The sequence below is a fragment of the Bactrocera tryoni genome, chromosome 2, assembly GCF_016617805.1.
Source record: "Bactrocera tryoni isolate S06 chromosome 2, CSIRO_BtryS06_freeze2, whole genome shotgun sequence".
NCBI classification, from domain to species: Eukaryota; Metazoa; Arthropoda; class Insecta; order Diptera; family Tephritidae; genus Bactrocera; species Bactrocera tryoni.
In genome coordinates this window covers 19,824,215-19,844,050 of record NC_052500.1, presented here as the reverse complement: position 1 = coordinate 19,844,050, position 19,836 = coordinate 19,824,215, and the positions used below count along the sequence as shown (strand labels likewise).

At 35.3% G+C, this 19,836-nt stretch overlaps 1 protein-coding gene and 1 non-coding gene across 2 annotated transcripts in view; both read left to right on the top strand.

The window, feature by feature from the left end:
* LOC120769499 (protein spaetzle 3) overlaps positions 1–19,836 on the top strand; it is a 75,566-nt gene that overhangs the window by 6,903 nt on the left and 48,827 nt on the right. The gene's annotated exons all lie outside the window — the stretch shown is intronic.
* On the top strand, positions 10,425–10,497 carry Trnav-aac. The gene has a single exon. It is a non-coding gene; the product is annotated as a tRNA-Val (tRNA).

Below are 19,836 nucleotides of genomic sequence, written 5' to 3'. Positions count from 1 at the left end.
CGTATGGCATTCAGTCTCTGATCACCAGTCCAGAGCAATATGGAAACTCAACTGATAGAAGTTTCGGCTATGAGGTCTGACCGAATACTTAATACTGGTACCACGGCAGCTGGAGCTCTTGAAGTTCGCTAACTTGGTTTAATAGTTTTAATGCTGAGGAAACTGAACTTTTGTCAGTTAAATATAGAGTTAAATAGCAACCGGATGCAGATCCAAAGTAAGGATCTCGAACCCTCACAAGCTGGTTAGAGTTTGCATTTCACACTACCAATTGGTACTGAAAAATACTTGGCATTTTCAGGGCACTGATCAATTGATTTTATCCGGAGTAAGGCTGTCGTCAGCAAGTACCCACGTTAAACACACCGGTTGTTGTCTTTCAGTATATAGTATATACGGGAACTAATCCCTAAGTTTTTGAGATATTGACTTAAAACTGGGCAATTGACTTTTTCTTTCCTATAAACTACTTCTTTGTCGGGAACGCCGATATCGGATCACTATACTCATCGGTCAAAATCAAACTTTGGTATTCAAACATATTTGATTTAACGAGATACTTTCACGAAATACTTTATAATGCTATTTTTTATTTGTGAAGCATATGCTAGCTTCGGTGCAACCCTATATACCGTTTTTTCTTATTTTTTTTATGAAAATATACGATTTAGTTCAAACAAATGTTCGGTATCCAATTTGTGGTTAGAACCGTACTTTGTTTTAATTTTCTTGTTACGAGTTATTGAACTACATAACCTCAAAAATTGTCACAAAAATCTTGGTAATTAATTAATATCTTAATACTTAATATATATAAACCATTATGCCATTATTTCTGGATTTTGTTATACATTTTATTATATTTGAAACATCTTAGTATTTATTCTTACGCTCTGAATGCCCATGAAGGTCAACGTTCCTTGGCTATTGAAAATCAAAACAAAAACAATATCACATTGTCAATTTTTAGTACAAAGCTTCCAGATGAATCTCATATCAAATACAAATTGAAGGCGCGCGACACATGGGAAGGCGTGATTCACGCCACAATACAAATTCACACAGCCATACATACATTTAAATAAATTAAATAAATTTGCCTAAAAACTCGGAAGTAAAGTCGTTTGACATCTAAACGAGTCGAACTTTGCATTCGCGACAAGCAAAAATATCCAACTTTTTAATGCTAAAATACTGCACAACCGATGGCAGACATCGGAATATTTATTGCCTTTGATTTTTGTTTCTTTCTTCTGCTTTTTTATTAATACTACTAAAAAAAGGCAACAAAAATGAAGACAAATATTTGTTGAAATGCGTGCTTTTGTTGGGTTTTGTTCAATATTTACTCCGAGGCGAGTGTTGAAGTTTGCTGAGCGTATTGAGTTACGCCGCTTTTGTTGTTGTGTTTGTTATTATTATTATTTTTAATTCAGTTTTGTTTTTGTTTTTACTTTTGTTGCTTTAATTTTTTTTCTTTGCTATTGCCTATGCTCATGCTATTGTTTTCTTATATACTTTAATACTTTGCCAATCGTGCGCTCTTTGTGATAAATGACAACGCGTAAACAGCTTTTGTTGTTATTTACTTGTCGAACTTAAGCGACTTAGATGAACAGCGCTGCATGAGCTGGTGGAAGTGATACTCGTTCTACACAAAAAAAAATAAAAGTGGTTTATGCTTAAGGTGGGAAAAAATACAACCCAGTAGGCAATTTTGGTAGTTAACAACGAATTGTAAGCCACCATGATCCTTTCACTACCCCGACAAAAAAAGGGGTTTTATAAAAGGGTCAGACTTCAGTAAAGCTTATTATATTTCATTATTAAAAACAAGCTTCTCAAAAGATCAATAAAATGTTTGGAGTCGCATAACCTTAAGAAGCACACCACAGATGCTCGGACAAGCACCAAAGCAAAGACGCAAACCTTCCATTATATAAGTATAGCGCATACAAATTAGATAGAAATCTTAACTTCGCTATTAGCTGGAACATCCTTCACAGATAAAAAAAATTCCATACTAGAATTTGATTCTGATCGATCAGCTCGTATGGCAGCTATATACTACTTATAATAACTCGATTTAAACGATTACTTTGGAGAATGAAAAGGACTTCCATTCAAGCACTTGATTTTAATGATTCAGTTTTGTCTTTTCTTGGGGAGAAAAAGACGTTTGCAAAATGTCTTGTCGATATCTCAAAAACTAAGAGACTAGCTCGCATATATACAGACGTTCAGACAGACAGACATGGCTAAATCGCCGCAGAACGACACGCTGATCATTTATGTATTATATAGTATATACTTTATAAACTCTCCAGTGTTTTCTTTTGGGTATCATAAAATATCGGGGCAAACTTAATATACCTTGTTCAGGGTATAAAAAAGAAATGGTATAATAGGACTGTTCTCAAATCCTGGCAAATAACTTCAAGCTTCAAAAGAAGTCAGGCGGGGCCAAATCTGGAGAGTAAAGTTTTTACTATAATTCATCCACTTTGGTCTTGGCGAAGGCGGCTGTGTGGGCCGATGCGGTTTATGGAAACAAACAAAGTTTTTCTTCGACAAATTGGCACATTTTTTGTGTAGTAGAACTTCGAACCGTTTTCTCATTCCCCAGCTAGTTTATGTAGGCCAAACCCAAAAGAACTGACAAGGTGGCTGAATCGAGAAGAACCTCTCCAAGTCGTTCGATACCAAAAGAGGTTTCAGACAAGGAGACTCTCTATCGTGTGACTTCTTCAATCTATTGCTGGAGAAAACAATAGGACCTGCAAAGCTAAATAGAGAAGCTACAATCTTATATAAGAGTTTACTGCTGCTGGCATTGGTACCAGTATAACACCAACAACAATTTCAGCATTGAAATCCAATGCAGAATTACTCTTGCCAACAGCTGCTACTTTGGACTGAATAAACAATGGAAAAGTAAAGTCCTCTCTCGACGAACAAAGCCTAAACTCCACAAGTCCCTCATCGTTCCCGTCCTGCTATATGGTGCAATGAGCTATACGAGATTTACGACGACATTGACATAGTTCAGCGAGTTAAAAGACATCGACTGCACTGGCTAGATCATATTATAGGACGGGAACAGTCCAGCTTTGAAGGTATTTGTTTCAGAACCCGTCGGTCCGTCGGTGTAAGCAGAGGAAGAGATTCATTTTCATTTCGTGAATGAGTCGCAAGTTCCTTTTAAATATACTACATATATGTATATTACTATGTAGTTGTATGTATATACACTTCTGTCATACAACCATTAGCGGCTGAAACTGTCAAACGACTTTATTCTTGCAGTCACAGTAGTGCTGGAGCATCACTCTTTTGGTATTTATATAATATGTTATAAATATCTTATATATGTATGCCGCTCACTCATACACGTACACGTACATATACATATCTACACACTTACATATATGTGGCTTGTTATTTAGTTTACCGCAAACGACCTTGCCATTTACTTTTATAGGCCTTTAACCTTGCACAGCTGTGTGGAAGATATCATCAACCTTTTGATTGGGAATGTTGATGTTATTGTTGTTATTGTGATCTTCTTCAGTTGCTTTTGTGAGCGATGCCGTTGGGATTTTTGTTGATGTTATTGCTGTTATTGGTATCGATTCGCATACTGCATTCTTCTGCCGTTTCAGCAGCTACATTGGTAGCTATTGTTGTTGTTTCTGTTGCTATCAGCCAGCTGCTTCTGACGTAATTAAATCTTCTTCCTATGCTATTTACAGACACGCGCTTACTTTTTTAAGCCATTTAAGTAGTCGCTTTGACTATGAGTTTTTTTGCTGTGGTTGCTAGGTTGATTAGTTGACTTTACCCTCTTTTTCGAGTCAAATTAAGTATTGGCAATATTGATTTTTTGAAGTATTTATATTTTCAATATCTCTTTATGAATTTTTATTGTTTTTTGTTACTTATTTTTTTATTATTTATTAATTTATTATTTTTATAATTATTATAATTTTTTTTTATTTTATAAAATTTCTGAAATAATTTTTAAAAATTCTCTTTTCAAGCTTGTCCATTAGTTTTCGAGCTATCGTTCTGAAAGTTTGCACACCTCCTTTTCTTGCCAAGGAACTACTCATTTGTCAGAATCGACGTTATCGGATCACTATAGCATATAGCTGCCATACAAACTGACCGATTTAAATCAGGATAAAGATTTTTTTACCCTTTCTGCTTAAGAAATGCACCTATGAAGGGTATTATTGCTTTAATGCAATCGAAGTTAGAAGTTACCTCTTTTTCTAATTTTTTTTTTCAACTTTTTTTTATTTTATTATATTTTTTATAACTAATTTATCGTTCGTTTTGTGCTAAACGTGCTCCACTTGTTCAACTCGCGTTATTTATTATAGTCTTTTGCAGATTTGTATATTTCAGACACGTGTATATATTATAAATATATATAAATATAATGGTATATATACCTACAAATAAATATCTGTTCATCTATATGTGTTTCCTATTCATTATGCTCACATGCATTGCATTAATTTTTGCTTTTAACATGTTTTAATTAAACCTGTGTGGCGGCGGCAAGTAGCAGCTCATGGCTACAAAGCGTAGTCTATATAATCACAGAATCTGTGAACTATTTTGAATTGGTTGCTATTTAAGTTTTCATAGATTTAAAACCGGTTTTTATGCTTCCCTATATTTCTAGGTGGGGTACCACTTATATACAAACTAAATATTATTGTATGTATAAAAACACCTAGCATTATTAAAAAAAAAACAGCATTTGCAGTTGTGTTTGTAGTATTACTGATCAATTTAGTATTTATTAGTAGTCGCAGCTACATACATTAGCAACTTATACTACTTGTATACGCAGAAGACAGATATGTCGATTAAGGCAACATGCCAGATTAGTTGAACTTTAAAAGCGAGATAGCAAAGCGTGAGTAAAAGATACAACAAAACAGTTTATAGCACGCTAGCGCAAGTAGTGTATGTGAATTATGGATTTTATTATTATAAATCGAAATTTCGGGATCGGTACCGAAAGTAAATATATTAAGTCACCGAAAATATAATATAGGATCGTTTTAATAGTAGAGGTATTTATTAAGAATAATACCAAAATTTCGGTTTTTGACCCGAAAATAAATGTTTTACTATAATTCAACGCAAATTTAATGAAGAAACAGTTCTTAATCAGAGGAGGGGAATTCGATTTTTTTAGAATACTAACGAACTTTTCTTTAAATTTTACTGAAAATTCAATGAGTAAAAAGTTTTTGGCATTTTCAGTTTTTTTTTTGATACCGAAAATTCGATATTGATCCCGAAATAACTCAAAAAGTTTTTAGCATTCTCATTTTTTTTTTTATGATACCGAAAATTCGGTATTGATCCCGAAATAACTCAAAAATTCACTGAAAATGGAAGAAGTGAAAATTTTTTAGAATTTTAAAGTATTTTAGAAACGATACCGAAATTTCGGAATTGAACCAAAAAAAAAAAAAACAAAATTGTTTAAATTAACCGTTAATGTAATAAATGCACAGTTTCTAGCATATAAAAATTCAAAAAGTGATACCGAAATTTCGGGATTGATGCCGAAAAACTTAAATAATTTTGTTTTTAGTTAGATTCAGTGGAAATTAAATGATTAAAAAGTTTTTTGCATTTTTAGTTTTTTATAAACAATACCAATTTCGGGATTAATTTCGAAATAATTCAAAAGTTTAGTGAAAATTGAAGAAGTGAACATAATGCTAAATATTTAAATATAATAAAGTTTTTAAAAATGCCATCAAAATTTCGGGACTGATCCCGAAAAATAAAATTATTTCAATTCACCGTAAATAAAATGAATACATGGTTTCAGATAAAGCTTTTTAAAATTGATATCGAAAATTCGGGATTGATCCCGAAAAACAAAGTTGTTTAAATTCATCGTGAATGGAATGAATACAAAGTTTCTAGCATTTAAAATATTTAAAATAGATACCGAAACTTCGGGATTGGAAGATTTAACTAAATTTATTAATCTTGAAAAAATTGTTTTTTGACAATACAACAATAGATTTATATATTTGATTTTCGGGATTAGTTATGTTAGTGTGACTGTAGATAAAAAATATTAAATACAAATAAAATCAATAACATTACATTGATTAATAAATGTAATCGAGTTAAAGAAAAATTATCCCTGAATTTCGGGACTGGTCACTAAATAAAATTTATAAGGTTTCAACACAAATTGAAAGCATAAAATATAGCAATCAGACGGGATAGTTATTCAAAGGTTTTTGAAATGTTTTCAGCATAATTATTCCATACTTTTCAAAACTGTTTTCGGCAATATTTTCGAGTTCATTCCAAGCTTGCGAACTCTTTTGAAATATCTGAGATCAAGAAAACTTTCCTTTAAACGATGAAATATATTATCCAGAAATGTGTTTTACACTTATATTAGTGGGTCGAGCTAATAATTGGAAGTAAGCTGAGTATTATATAAGCGACCATAAACTAGTTCTGACTATTTTATTGGCTTTCTAAAAGAGTCGTAGAAATGAAATACTCCAATTTCGAGGCAAAACAAATCTGAAAATATGAACGTAGTTGCAAAAATTTGTCAGTGATTTAAGAAGCATCATCCTTCAGCATTTGAAAAGTCATTGAAATATTTATAAAAAATATTTTTGTATTTTGTGAACATATTTTATTTACAATCTTTATCAAAAATAAATAACTATGAATTTTTTTGGAAAATCAAAACAATACCGGGCTTACCATATCTAACAAAAGCCATTAACTGTAATCCAATATATTTGCAATTTTTCACTTAACCTTTAGCTGTTTTTACTCAGCCCTCGGTGTCCCCTTACAGTTTATTGCTTTTTAAGATGAGATAAATTTCAATTAGTGAAATACACATATTTATATATACGTATATAGAAGATTTTTCAGAATTAGTGAGTTACTGTGTAAGTACACCACTTCATACCCAAATATGGCGCATTATTGTCGATTTTCGACATACCAATGCACATTTCAATTCATTCGAAATCTAAATGAATTTTATGCAAATTAAAGTAAAAATGGTATTTTGTGAGTTACTACTTTGTTATTTGTGGCTAGCCATGAAATAAAATGTTGTGTTTCAAATTTAAATTAATTGAATTAGCTAAAAAACATTTAACTTAACTTAAACGTTCAGTACCGAATAAACCGTGGAACTTAAGATTATTCGATTTACTATATGTGTTTAAAACACTTAATCGCCACTTAGCCTTGAAAATAATAAAATAAGAAAAGGAACAAAATGTTCCTATACGCTGCCGAAGATCGTTCAACTAAACCATGAAGTCATGGTAGGAGCCTTTGCCTTAGATTTTAACTTCAGATTCTTTATAAAATCGCTTGATTTGGAATCTTTGCCACTGTTTCCAATGTTCCAATTTGAAAGAGATTAGATTGCTGGATATAAACTGTCTACAATACTCATTTAGATTACTGGATAGAAAAAGCCTAGAATATTCATCAAATACAATAAATGGCGCTTGGCTGGATCTCACTTGGAAGCAGAATGCACCTAATGATGGCTTAAGCGGTTACATATATGTATACCTTTTTTAATTTCAAAAAATCGAAATTTTCATAGAGATCCGAGCAGTAAAAAAAAGTTACAGCACTTCTAACCGCGCGCCTTGTCTCGGCCACAAACCCGAGCGGCCAGCGTCACGTGCGAATTGTCACCGCAAGGCTCTGCCAAAAAAAGGCCTCTAAGGGAAACAGCCACCCCTTAAAAACTATTTGATATTTTTCCACCATAATTTCGCACAAACATTGTTAATAAAGTGTACTATCAAAAAATAGAAACATTCGTGTAATGAAATAATTGCTACATACCTAAAAAAAATCCAAACTTTCCTTTTTTCTTCGACAAAGAAGGTATATAACCCCATAAGTGTGGCTGCGTGCGGTCAGGCGACGGCAAAACTGTTTGCAATCAAACAATGTGGCATTCCTCAGAAGAAAAGTATCCAGATCTTTATATTGCTTTTTGTATACAAAACATTACGAAAAAGATGAAATGGTGAAGTTAGAAATGACTGACTTCTCCACCCGAAAGTTGAATTCTTTATGATGAATCGCCTCAAGTAGAGACCTTATAAGTCCTAATAGATTTCATTATATATCTTCTGATACACCGGAACAAGTTCATATCTAAACATCTCATATAATGATATTCGATTGAAGTGAAGAGAGGTTTTTTCTGATTCAGGTTATTTTAGGCACCCCTTTCTCTTTATTTTTGTCTGTTTTCGACAACATATTCATTAATATCTAGATAGTATCAGTAATAATGCGGTCGATGAATATTGGATCGAGCGTTCAGCTCCATTTATAAAGGATTTTCAAATATTTATATACCTCAACAGATCCCCAAAACTTCAGCTAGCGCCGCTTAAGCGCTGCTTCTACTTACAACAAATTTAATACGACTCTTCTACAACAAATTAATGACATGTGCGCTGCATTGCTTTGACTACACATTTAAGCCGGTTGTACAACAAAAACAAAGCCGTAATCACTCATATCGAAAGCGTTTGAAAGAAATACACCAAAAGTAATACATACGAACAAAATGAAAATCAAAAACAAAAAGCCATCAACAATTTGTACGAATATATGTATGTATGTATGTATGCGGATTGGAAATAGACTCGTAAATCGCCGATTTGGCAATAAGTGTTAAAAAATGGTGAAGTGTAAAAAGGTTACAAATTTCATAATTACAAACTGAAAACACTTGTCGGCACGTTTCTCGGAAATACGCAGACATCATGTATTTATAGGTCCATGCGTAGCGATGTCTGTATGTGTGTGTGCATAAAATGTAGAAAATGGTTTATGAGGTTAATTGCTTTGAAGAGCGTAAGCGCTCGAGACCCCTTGCAACAGCTTGTACACGCTTAACACACATACTCACATTTACATAGATGTGTAAGTACTTATAAATACCGCAAACCGACGTCAAAGGAACAATAAATTTCGAGTTAAGCAAAGATGAGGCCGCAACAATAACAATAGCAAAGGCGTTTGTTAATTTTTGTTGGCATTTGCTTATGGTTCGAGAGTTATGGACGCGTGTGCGTAGCATTAGCTGTTACATAACTGTTATTTAAGGACTTGGCCATAGCATTCAGTTTGCATATTATAAGATACATATGTACATAAATACACAAAAAAAAATTATATTTATATTTTTTTCTTTATTTTTGTTGTTTGTGGTTTTGACTTATCTTTAAATACGTTTTTCTCAAACGCGTGCAAACTTAGTCGTTTGTCATTAATATAAATCAGTTTTAATAGAACAAAAATATCTAAGTTATTCAAGTATTTGGGGGAAATCCCAGCCAGTTTGACCGAAAGGCATTTGAGTGGGCGTTGACTAATGCGAATTGGAGTAATTATTTTGCACTCTTCAAATGCGATTTCCGCATTTCGTTTACGTTGAAGTGGAGTGAGTATTTTATGTTGCACTTATTTAGATATTTATCTATGTAGATTGAAATATATTGCCTTAGCGATGTCAATGTCGAGCTTGGTTTTTTCTCAAGTTTGTCACAAGAAGTATTGCATATCTTAATTTATTGCTGTCTTACTTGATAGGCTTTAGGTATCATGATATTGTGCAATAATCTAGTGAATACTGTCTTATTAGGCTAAGGGATATATTATTTTGAAACGAATTTATTACAAAGCTGTCGCCATAAAGATACACTAAAGCCCTTAAAACATTAGTAAAAAAGAACTCATATCGGACTAGTCTCTTTAAACTGCATGCCTAAGGTCAGTAATCTTCTCGAAGAGTTTCTACTCCTTCAACATTTCCTTAAGTTTTCAGGTAGAAATGAAAGAGTTGTTTATTTGACAATAGATTTTTATTCAAAACTTTGCTCTGGAAAATTTGCTGGCTTTTATTTTTAATTTTATTAAAAATTTCATTGACTACGAGTTGCTGCGATAAGCCAAGTCGAAAGTTGTAAAAAATAATCGTGCGAAAATGATCGTGATTTATTTCAGTTCTTTTTTTTTTAGTGAAATGAACATTTGAAGTTACCGTACGTAACATAAATAGCGATTGTATGTCAAAATGGTATACACACTCCAACAAAAATGTCAAACTTTACGATGTGAGATTGCCAGATTGCAACATTAGGTTGCCAAATTCTGAAATATATATGGCAGCCTAGGTACAAATGAACCATATAAGTATGTACGTATAACAAACTACTTTAAATCTTTTAAACATTTTACTTAGGTAACGGTAAGGTCTGTAGTCGATAGCATGTCTGTTGTTTTTTTACTTTCAAGTTCTTGTTGTTTTCGATTTGTCTTGTACTTTGTGTTTTTTGCCCAGACTTCTTAGCGCAACTGTTTCCGTGGTGTAGTGGTTATCACATCCGCCTAACACGCGGAAGGCCCCCGGTTCGATCCCGGGCGGAAACAGATGTTAATTTTTTGGTGATAAAAATAAAAAAAGTTAGCTGAGAGAATAAAATACTAATAAAGAGATAATAAATATTCACTAAGAATCATTGTTGAATGGAAAAGACGAAAACTGCATATATCGATAGCTTGGCACAATCTTACTCTTAACTGTAGAAATCCTCTAAGTTTTTTTTTTAGAGATATCCAGCATAATTAAATGTATATGCTTTATAGTCAGACATAACTCTTAAATAAATATAAGCAATCACTAAATGGCACCTAATACCACATTCCGATCGACACTTAATCACTAGATTTAGGCTGTTGAGTGGATTATTACCGGTTTAGCAAGATTTCGCCTTACAAAAATCACACTTGTTAATCTCGTTACTGAAGAGATTTGATGCTAATCTACTTAAATTGTACTTTGGCGACTCTGATTTGATTTACCGCCATCTCTTTGTCAGTAGATAAGCTTATCACATTATCACAGCTGATTTAGACACTCTTGTCTCTTCTTACATAAACAACATATCTCTAACCACACTTTATATTCATGTTTTATATATATGTGTATATATTTAGCTATTCATATAAATATTTAAGTGACAGACACGCCATTTGTCGCACGTTTCAGTCGTTTTTAGTTCTTTCATCACCACACACATGCTTTTGTTATGACATTTATGCCCACAAGTCATTTGTTTTCTTTCTTGTTCGCGGTGTGCGCCTTGAAAAGTAGACAAACATAATTTTCCACAAATGTTTACAAAGTGTTAACAAAAGCGATTTGAACAAAAGTGAATTTAATATGCCTTTTTTTAAGAAAATATAATTTATGTCTAAGAAACCTGCGTGTGACAATTATGCAACATTATTGAAAAGTGAAAAAAATCGTTTGCTTTTAAAATTTTTGTGGTTTCTGATGGTTTAGGGGCATAATCAGCAATATATTTGCATAAATTATAAGTGAATACATATATAGAACATATATTAATTTAATTAAGAATTTTAAAGTACTTAAGCTCACACCACTTCATCTAGAAACCAGTGGGGTAGCAGTATGTGGCTTCAAACGAAAGCAGAAGGGTGTGGCAGAGGTAATGTACTCTCATTCCATGAATGCATCAAGTGGTGTAAAACCATTGCTCTTCTCCCAAAGGACAGCATTATTACAAAAAGGGTAAACTTCACCAAAAAATTGAAGGTTACCCTTAACAGAGAGGCTGAATGGAATGATTTCGAGCTACTGCTTAAGGATAGTACAATCAAATGATACACCGACGACAGGAAAACGTTGGAGGAAGTTAGTACAAGAGTCGCTGAACCACGCAACAAACTCTCCATATCTATGGGAAGTTTTCCGTGAATTTTTCAGGCAAAAATCTTTGCCATAAGTCGGCAAGTAGAGCTAAACTTCCAACGCAACCATCGCAAGACTAACGTATGTATAACCATACTTAGCGACAGTCAAGCGCCACTTAAAGTAATATCTGTCTATGAGATTAAATCGCTACTGGTGCAGGAGTGTAGAGACCAGTTGAATAGTCTAGCGGAACGTTACCAAGTACAACACATCTGGGTGCTCGGTCACAAAAGTATAGTCGGTAATGAACTGGCTGATGTGCTCGACCGCTCCGCAGCATCCACCAACATGGTGGGACCTGAACCCTTCATCGGTATTATCAACAACTGCAAGGCATGCGGCATGCCAACTTGCTAAAGTGGGTTATAACCTCAGCAGCCGCATTCTAGGCTGGCCACTGCAAGCTGAAGAAGCACTTATAGAGGATTTGTCCGGAAAGTAATAAGACTGATTTTCTTCCGCCGTGACTGTACTTCGAAGCGTGCACGCACCAGCTGGATTCGGTAGAGGGCGTTCCTATCTAACGAACGAGCGGCTGGAGAGTCAGGACAAATATTTTCCCGCGATGTGCTTCTGTAAGAGATACAAGCCGAAAATGCAGCGTTCGTTAGAGCTGAGGTACACGATTAAATTCTGTGCGAAACTGGGTGAATCTGCGACAGAGACATTTGATATGATCAAAGCAGGCCTGCCCAGATGTTGCTTTAGCAAGAAGTCGTGCGTTTCGGTGGCATCAGGCCCTTCTTGGAGAGCCGAGAGATTGCTAATGAATGAGTAAATTCAAAAGCATCGTCCACGATGAATTTGTTGCTCCTGGACAAACCGTCAACGCCAAGTTTTTCGTGGAAGTCCTCAAGAGACTCAAACAAAGGGTCAATCGGGTCCGACAAGACAACGCAGCCGATTGGAAGTTGCATCACGACAACGCCCCGGCTCACACCGCCTCTCTTGTGAAGAGCTACCTAACCAAAACCAGCATCCCAACACTTCCGCAGCCGCCCTACAGCCCAGATGTGGCCCTTCGGACGTTTTATGTTTTCATGCCTAAAAGGGCCGATCAGACGACAGAAGGGATCCAAGCAAGATTCACCTCGGCTCTCGAGGCTATTCAGGAGAATAGCACTGCATCTACGCAGAAGGAGCCTATTTTGACAGTTATTACTTTCCGGATATAACATGCGACTAGCTTCTTGCGCAAATTGATAATTCTGCGTCAGAGATTCTGAAACCCCAGAACATCTTCTAATTGACTACATAGTAGCAGACGCAGGATAAAGGCCCTGGTATTCATGTTTTCAAATATGGATCACATCGCCTTATTAGCACCTATCAGTTATCAAAAAGCTGTGACTAGGTGAGTCTTTGTGATTTAGGAGAAGGCACAATAGACCTAAAATCGCGTTGCAATCCTAGTCCTTTTATCTTATCTTATCTTACTTATGACCTCCAAAAGGTAACTGAGAAGACTTTTCTGCAGGCTTTAGACGTGTCGATGGGCGGGCTAAGCCTTAACACGAAACTAATTTGAAAAGCATTTAGTATATTGCTCTCGCATTCACTCATTAATTCAACTAGTCTCCCTCCAACTAAGGCAACATAGGCCGCAAAGCCTTAGCGCATCGAAAAAGCTGAAAAATATTACGACTTGTTCAATGGAATTATCGTCGTTTGCATTACAAATAAACATATTTTGTAATAGTGGCTCTTTGCTCAGGAGCTTGAGAAATCGATAACTGTCTCAAAATCCCTTCTTAATGACACTGTTATTGTTTGGCCTAGCAGAATAAATACCCGAAAACAATATAAATTTCAAAGATATAAAAAAATTTCGACAAGATAAATTACAAATATTATATAATATATAAGTATGTATGCACACATATTTTCGAAACTATATATAGATCACACTGTCTATACAATTTGGGGAATTCCCAAATGAAATCATTATTCCTGACGGAACTCTTTTATGTTACCTTTTACCAAAAATAAAAGATACAAAAAGTCATCCACCCGCAACACCATGTTACTACTCATTTGTATATATGAGCTACTATTTTTACCTTTACACAAATCCCACGATGCTTAAAGAAATACCGGAAAATCCCCACTGAGTCACGCTGGGTCTTTTAGCACTGCTGTTGAGCAAATTAAAGCAAGAAAGAAGTAATTTTCTCATTTCTATTTTAAAAGCATTTCATTTGCACCTAAAAGCGTGCGAGTTTGAGGGGTATAATTGATGGGAAGAGGTGCGCAGCTGTCAAGAAAGAAAAAATTGCTAAGAATATTGCGAGCACGCTCAGACAGACACTGTCAATAGTTCAATGATACAATGGACAGCTGGACGTTTGAGTGATTCGCCATTTAATCGCTTGCGAGTGCGGGCGGTTTGGGTTGCGTGGCGTTAAAAAACTGGACGCTGACAGATGTGGCGTCGGAACGCGTTGAGTGGTGCGAAGTGCTAAGTGGCGGCGCTCGCGAATGACTTTTTGATTTTAATTTAATTTTTTTTTGTGCTATTTGTGGTTAAAAACTAGAATATACGCAGCAAAGCGGGCGAGTACTTGACGCTTGTCGCTCAACAGTTTAAGTTCGAAATAAACAAGCTCATTACATATGCAGAAGAAGTGTAATTCTGACGAGTGAATTTTATATAGAAACTTGCCTGAAAGGTCTCTGATTGCCTATCGGTCCGCCGGTCCAACACTTGATTCAATTGCTGGCGCTGGATTCGCAAATGTCGATTATTGAAGTAATTGAATTTCGATTGATCTCAGTTGTGTATATAGTAGAGTATATTTTTGACTTTTTTATCCGAAATTAACATTTCGATGTTTCTAGCATTACTAATGAATCTGCTCACTTATTCCCACCTTTATGGCTTGAATTAATGATTCTTTGCAATGTTGTTGCTTTTTCGGTTTTCTTGATTTTTTGCAAAAACGTGATCGTTTGCTGTTGTGTTTAGTCAGCACTGGAGAAAATTATTGATGGTTGACAGTAGAAATGTTGGCATTAAACGATTTGAAATTAGTTGCTTATTAATGATTGATATAGTTATTTGCTTTCGAGTTATTCCTTTTTGGCTTAAATTGGCGGAATTTTGGCTATTTATTGAATATAATTTCTACACATTAACCTTAATTCCACTACAAACTGACAAAGTTAAACGTATTTAGAATATCTTCGCGAAGGTGGAACTTTTGAAAAGTTCCAAGAAGATCCGACGCTTTTTAGCCAAGAAGATCCGACGCTTTTTAGCCAAATTTTGGTCAGCGGTGAAGCCCATTTCTGGCTCAATGGATATGTAAACAAGCAAAATTGCCGCATTTGGGACGAAAAGACATCTGTAGGGTTTCAAGAGCTGCCATTTTATCCAAGAAAGCTACGGTTTGGTGTGGTTTGTGGGCCGGGTGGAAACATCGGTCCATATTTCCTTAAAAAATGATGCCAGTGAGAACGTAACCGTCAATGGCGAGCTTTTTAATGATTGAAATTGAAGCTCGCCTCTTCAGCTGCCGAAAAATGATGACCTTTTAGTTTTTTTCATGAACGAGAATAAAAAGAAGTTATTCGATGATTCATCACCTATCACGATGTCATAGACGTGTATCGAAACACTGTTAACCTATTTTTAAACGTTTCTATCGACCAATTGCTACGAGCCTTTTTTCAAGCGATTGACAAATTGTGTTGGATCCAATATGAAAGAATTCTTCTACAATCAAATGTTCATGCAATATTGAATAATACAATATATATTGGTCCCACTAAAGTCTGTAGTTATCTTAAACTCGGGATAGGTGGCATGACGATCTGGCAATGTCAGTTTGCGCACAGCATCAATATTTTCCGGAATATCAACGGATTTGGATCACCTTCATGAAATTCATCTTGGAGAGGTTTTGATGAAGCTTCATCGTCAAAAATTGAATTAAGTTCATCTATGCACCGTTGCTTAATTCAAGTCGATCGTTTTTCCCACGCAATCATATATGGACAGCTCCCTTAACCGGACAAAAACACTGCGACGATGGGTGTCCGGGTATGAAGAATTTCACTTATTTTACTTGACGCATTGAATAAAATATGTATAAAATGCGCCTAAAAGACAAGTTTATTTCAGAATTCAATCGTAACTATCAGATATCTGCGCATTATTTCCTCTTAAGTGAAAATCCTTCTTTTTCCTTTTTTAAACCAGCTTTTTATCTCACAACCCTAACTCCTAACCTGGGAAATCCGCCAACAAAGTTCTATGCTAGTCTTATCGTCCGATAGCTCTCCTCTCCTTCTGAGTGAAGACACTTGAGGCCTTGCTGTTCCCGACCTTTACGCACCACCTGATTCTAGCAAACCATCAGCATATCTTCCAAAAAGTGCACAGCACCACCATAGCGCTTGGCGTCATAATAGTTCATGGCCACAACCAAAAATCATTCAGCAAGAGGACGATCCTCGTAGCGTTGAACTTTTCAAAAGCTTTTGACACTATGCTACTTGAGGACATCGCAATAGCCACGCTCCCAGGGTTGAAGTGGTGGACTATGAACTACTTGAGCGGCCGACAATCATCCGTACTGTTTCGAGGTAAAAACTCTAAATTGAGAAGAACTATAAAACTGGAGATTCAACAGTGTGGTGTCCTCTCCCCGTCGCTGTTTAACTTCTACATCTCGTAACTCTCTAAACATCAAGAGGGAAGTTCTATCACCTCGTACACTGATGATTATACGATAATGACGGCGAGTAATGGAATCGATGGCATGTGTAAAGGGTTATCTCTTCGACATTTCTCGTTTGACAGAACCAAACACTGTCCCCACTAAATCCACAGCGACCATATTCACTAGCTGGACGCAGGAGTACAGACTTGATATTATTATTATATTAAATAGCAGTCGATGGTGTTTAAACTGCGACTGTCAATAACCCTTTTAGATGGGCCTCGAACCCGACCAAGGTGGTTAGTGTGTCCATTTCATACTGCCAATTGGTACTTAAAATACCTAGCATTTCCAGCGCACTGATCAACGCATTGATTTGATCCTCTATGCTTTTGAGCGCCGTGGGGTAAGTCTGTCGTCAGCAGGTACCCACGTTAAACACACCGGACGTTGTCAACAACCCTAAGATTTTAGGTGTGGCATTCGACAGCCTGTGCTCCTACACTCCTCACCAATACGGTCACCTGCACTCCGGACTGCAACGGGATGCCTCTTGATATCTCCGATCGAACATCTGCACAGTCAGGTCCGGATGCTTCCAGTTAGTAGCATAATGAACTCCTCTCCAAGCACTTTCCGCCGGGGTGCTTTTGTAGAAATAATCCCCTCAAGTCACTTACCACCTCTTTACATGTCCAGTTAACTCTACACTTCTGACACACCTTTCCCTGTGGTCCGATTCCATGCCTTCCTGGGCCTGAAGTTGGATGATCTCAATAACAACTTATCTGAATCTTATCATCCTAACAGTGACTAGATAACCGTTACAACAACAACAAAAGCTCATAACCGCTGAATATTACAGTAAAAAATATTAATGGAATTGTCATTGAAGGTGCTAAAAAATATTGCAAATGTCTACTACCATTTCACGAAACGTTTTATGGCGACAGTAGTGACGAAATTTACGATCAAAAGTAATTTTATTGAATGAAAAAAATGGAAACATTTAACGATTTTCACGTGCGACCCACTGCCTTTTCGGCGCCAAGCTGAAAATGGTAGTAGTTGGCAATAAAAACTCGCTAAAATGTCAATACCGGCGCGACAGCTGGCTGATTGGGCGTACGGCCGACTGGACGGGCGAGCGATTTGTGTTTCCGCTGTGATTTCAGTGCACCAATGCGGGAGCCGCAGCGACTTTTTAGGGCATAACAAGTGTTATGGGGGACGGTGAAAACCGTCAAAGCGCGAAGGGTAGTGAATGTGACGATGAAAATAATTAAAAGGAAAAAAAAAAACAATTAAAAAATAAAAAAAAAAACAAAAAAAGTTAAAAAAAAAAACTTAAGAAATAAAACAAGAACAACTACAACAACATCAATTAACACCACAGCGTAGCTTATTGTGTCAGCAACAACAACCCAGCGCTGAGCCAAGCAACACTGAAGCGCGTTTGAAAACTTTTGAGCGCATTTCGACGAAACTAGGCAAGCAAAAACAACAAAAACAGCAAAACGCCTACGTTGCGTGCGCGTTCGTGCTTAGCACGCCAGCCGCTGATGGCTCACTTGTATTGCGCACGCTCCTACTCTTCAACGCAGCCAAGAAGCCTCAACACTTCTAATGCCCACGGCTGCTTCTGCTTGTGGTTGTACAAGCTGGTACAAGCTTCATTGCGCTTTTGCGCGACGCGATTGATTCTATTTGCTCACTCGTGTTCATTATTTTCGTATTTTGTACTTAATTATGTTGAGCTTCAAACCAGTATTGGCGCATACCATTTCATTTAAGTATTCTTGCTATTATTATTGTTTTAATTTAAGCGTTGAGTGTTTGCCGATACGCCAGTCTATTGAGCGCTTTGACATTTTTCATTCATCAGTTGTGTGAGGCGCTCTTCAAATGTAGTCGGCGTTTAGTGGAAGCGAGCGTGTGAATTTTGCTAACGAAAAGCCGCGTGGCGAGTTCGATTAAATAATAGCGGGGACGTGTGTGGAAAGTGAGAGTGAAAATTGGATTAATATTAAAAAATAAAAATTTGAATTAATTAATTTTAATTAAAAATGTTAATTAATTTTTGAATTAAAAAAAATTTTAATTAACTTTTTTTAAATTAAATTTAATAAAATCTTTAATTAAATATGAAAAGTTGAAAAAATTAAAAATGTTAAAAATAAAAAAATTAAAAAAAAATATGTAAGCTGTATATAATCGCATAAAGTAAAAAAAAAAAAAATATTAGAAAAGAAAAATCTCATGTTTTCAAAATTATAAGAAATACACAAAAATTTAATGCATTTATTTATGCAAATATAAATCAAAGTGATTGCTGGCAATTTTTCAATGCTCCAACCAATATTTTGACGTGGATTTAGCCAACAATTTTCATTGCAAAGTCTATGTAAGTTCATTAATTCACCACTCAACTGCTAATTATTCAATTATCCAGCGCTTACATTAATTGTTTAATTGACAAACTAGCAGCGCAAACGCTTTGTCTTAAACTCAACACATATTTATTAAATGCTTGTGTTAATTTTTTGCCTGCAAAGTGCTTGTAAAATCATTGAGAGCGATTTTATTTATCGTACAATTAAACGCCCATCGCCGATTGATTCGATATAGTTTTTAAAATATGTGCTTTTCAACAAAACTTTGTGCTTATTAAGTGAGTGCTTACTCACTTATGCGCATTAGGGTGGTTCGACATTGTATTTGAGTTGGATTTTAAGGTATTAAGTGAAAATGAAGACTTCGAGCGGAAAAATATTTTTGTGTTCAAAATTTCTCACCCTCAAGGGGGGAGCCTGCTTTACAGGCTTCAAAAAATCAATTTTTTTCAGGATTTCTTTGGGAGGGAAAGAAATAATTGCTTAAAGCGAAATTTCTAGGGTTTATAGTTATATATTTAAACATCATTCACAAATTTTTTGGATACGAAATCTTTGATATTGTGCCTTTGGGAAGCAATTGCCCGAAACATCTCGCATGTGCATTTGTCGTACAGCGGGCAGGATGCAGGTCGCAATTTCTATCGGAAACAAAAAATTAAAAAAAAAATCATATTTTTCAGTAATTTGTCTTCTAGTGAAACTAAGAGAATTCCAAAAAAAATGTGTAAAATTTTACAAATTTTTAAAAAATCGTAAAAAAGTGGTTTTAGACCAAAAAAAATTTTACTTTATGTTGTTTAAAAATATGTTCACAGTTGACTTTTCATTGTTTTTTTTTTAGTTTAAATAAAATGTAATTTATTGCCAATGGTAATAAACTTATATATATGTATATATGTATATACATTTTCCGTAGTTCCTAGGTGGAACA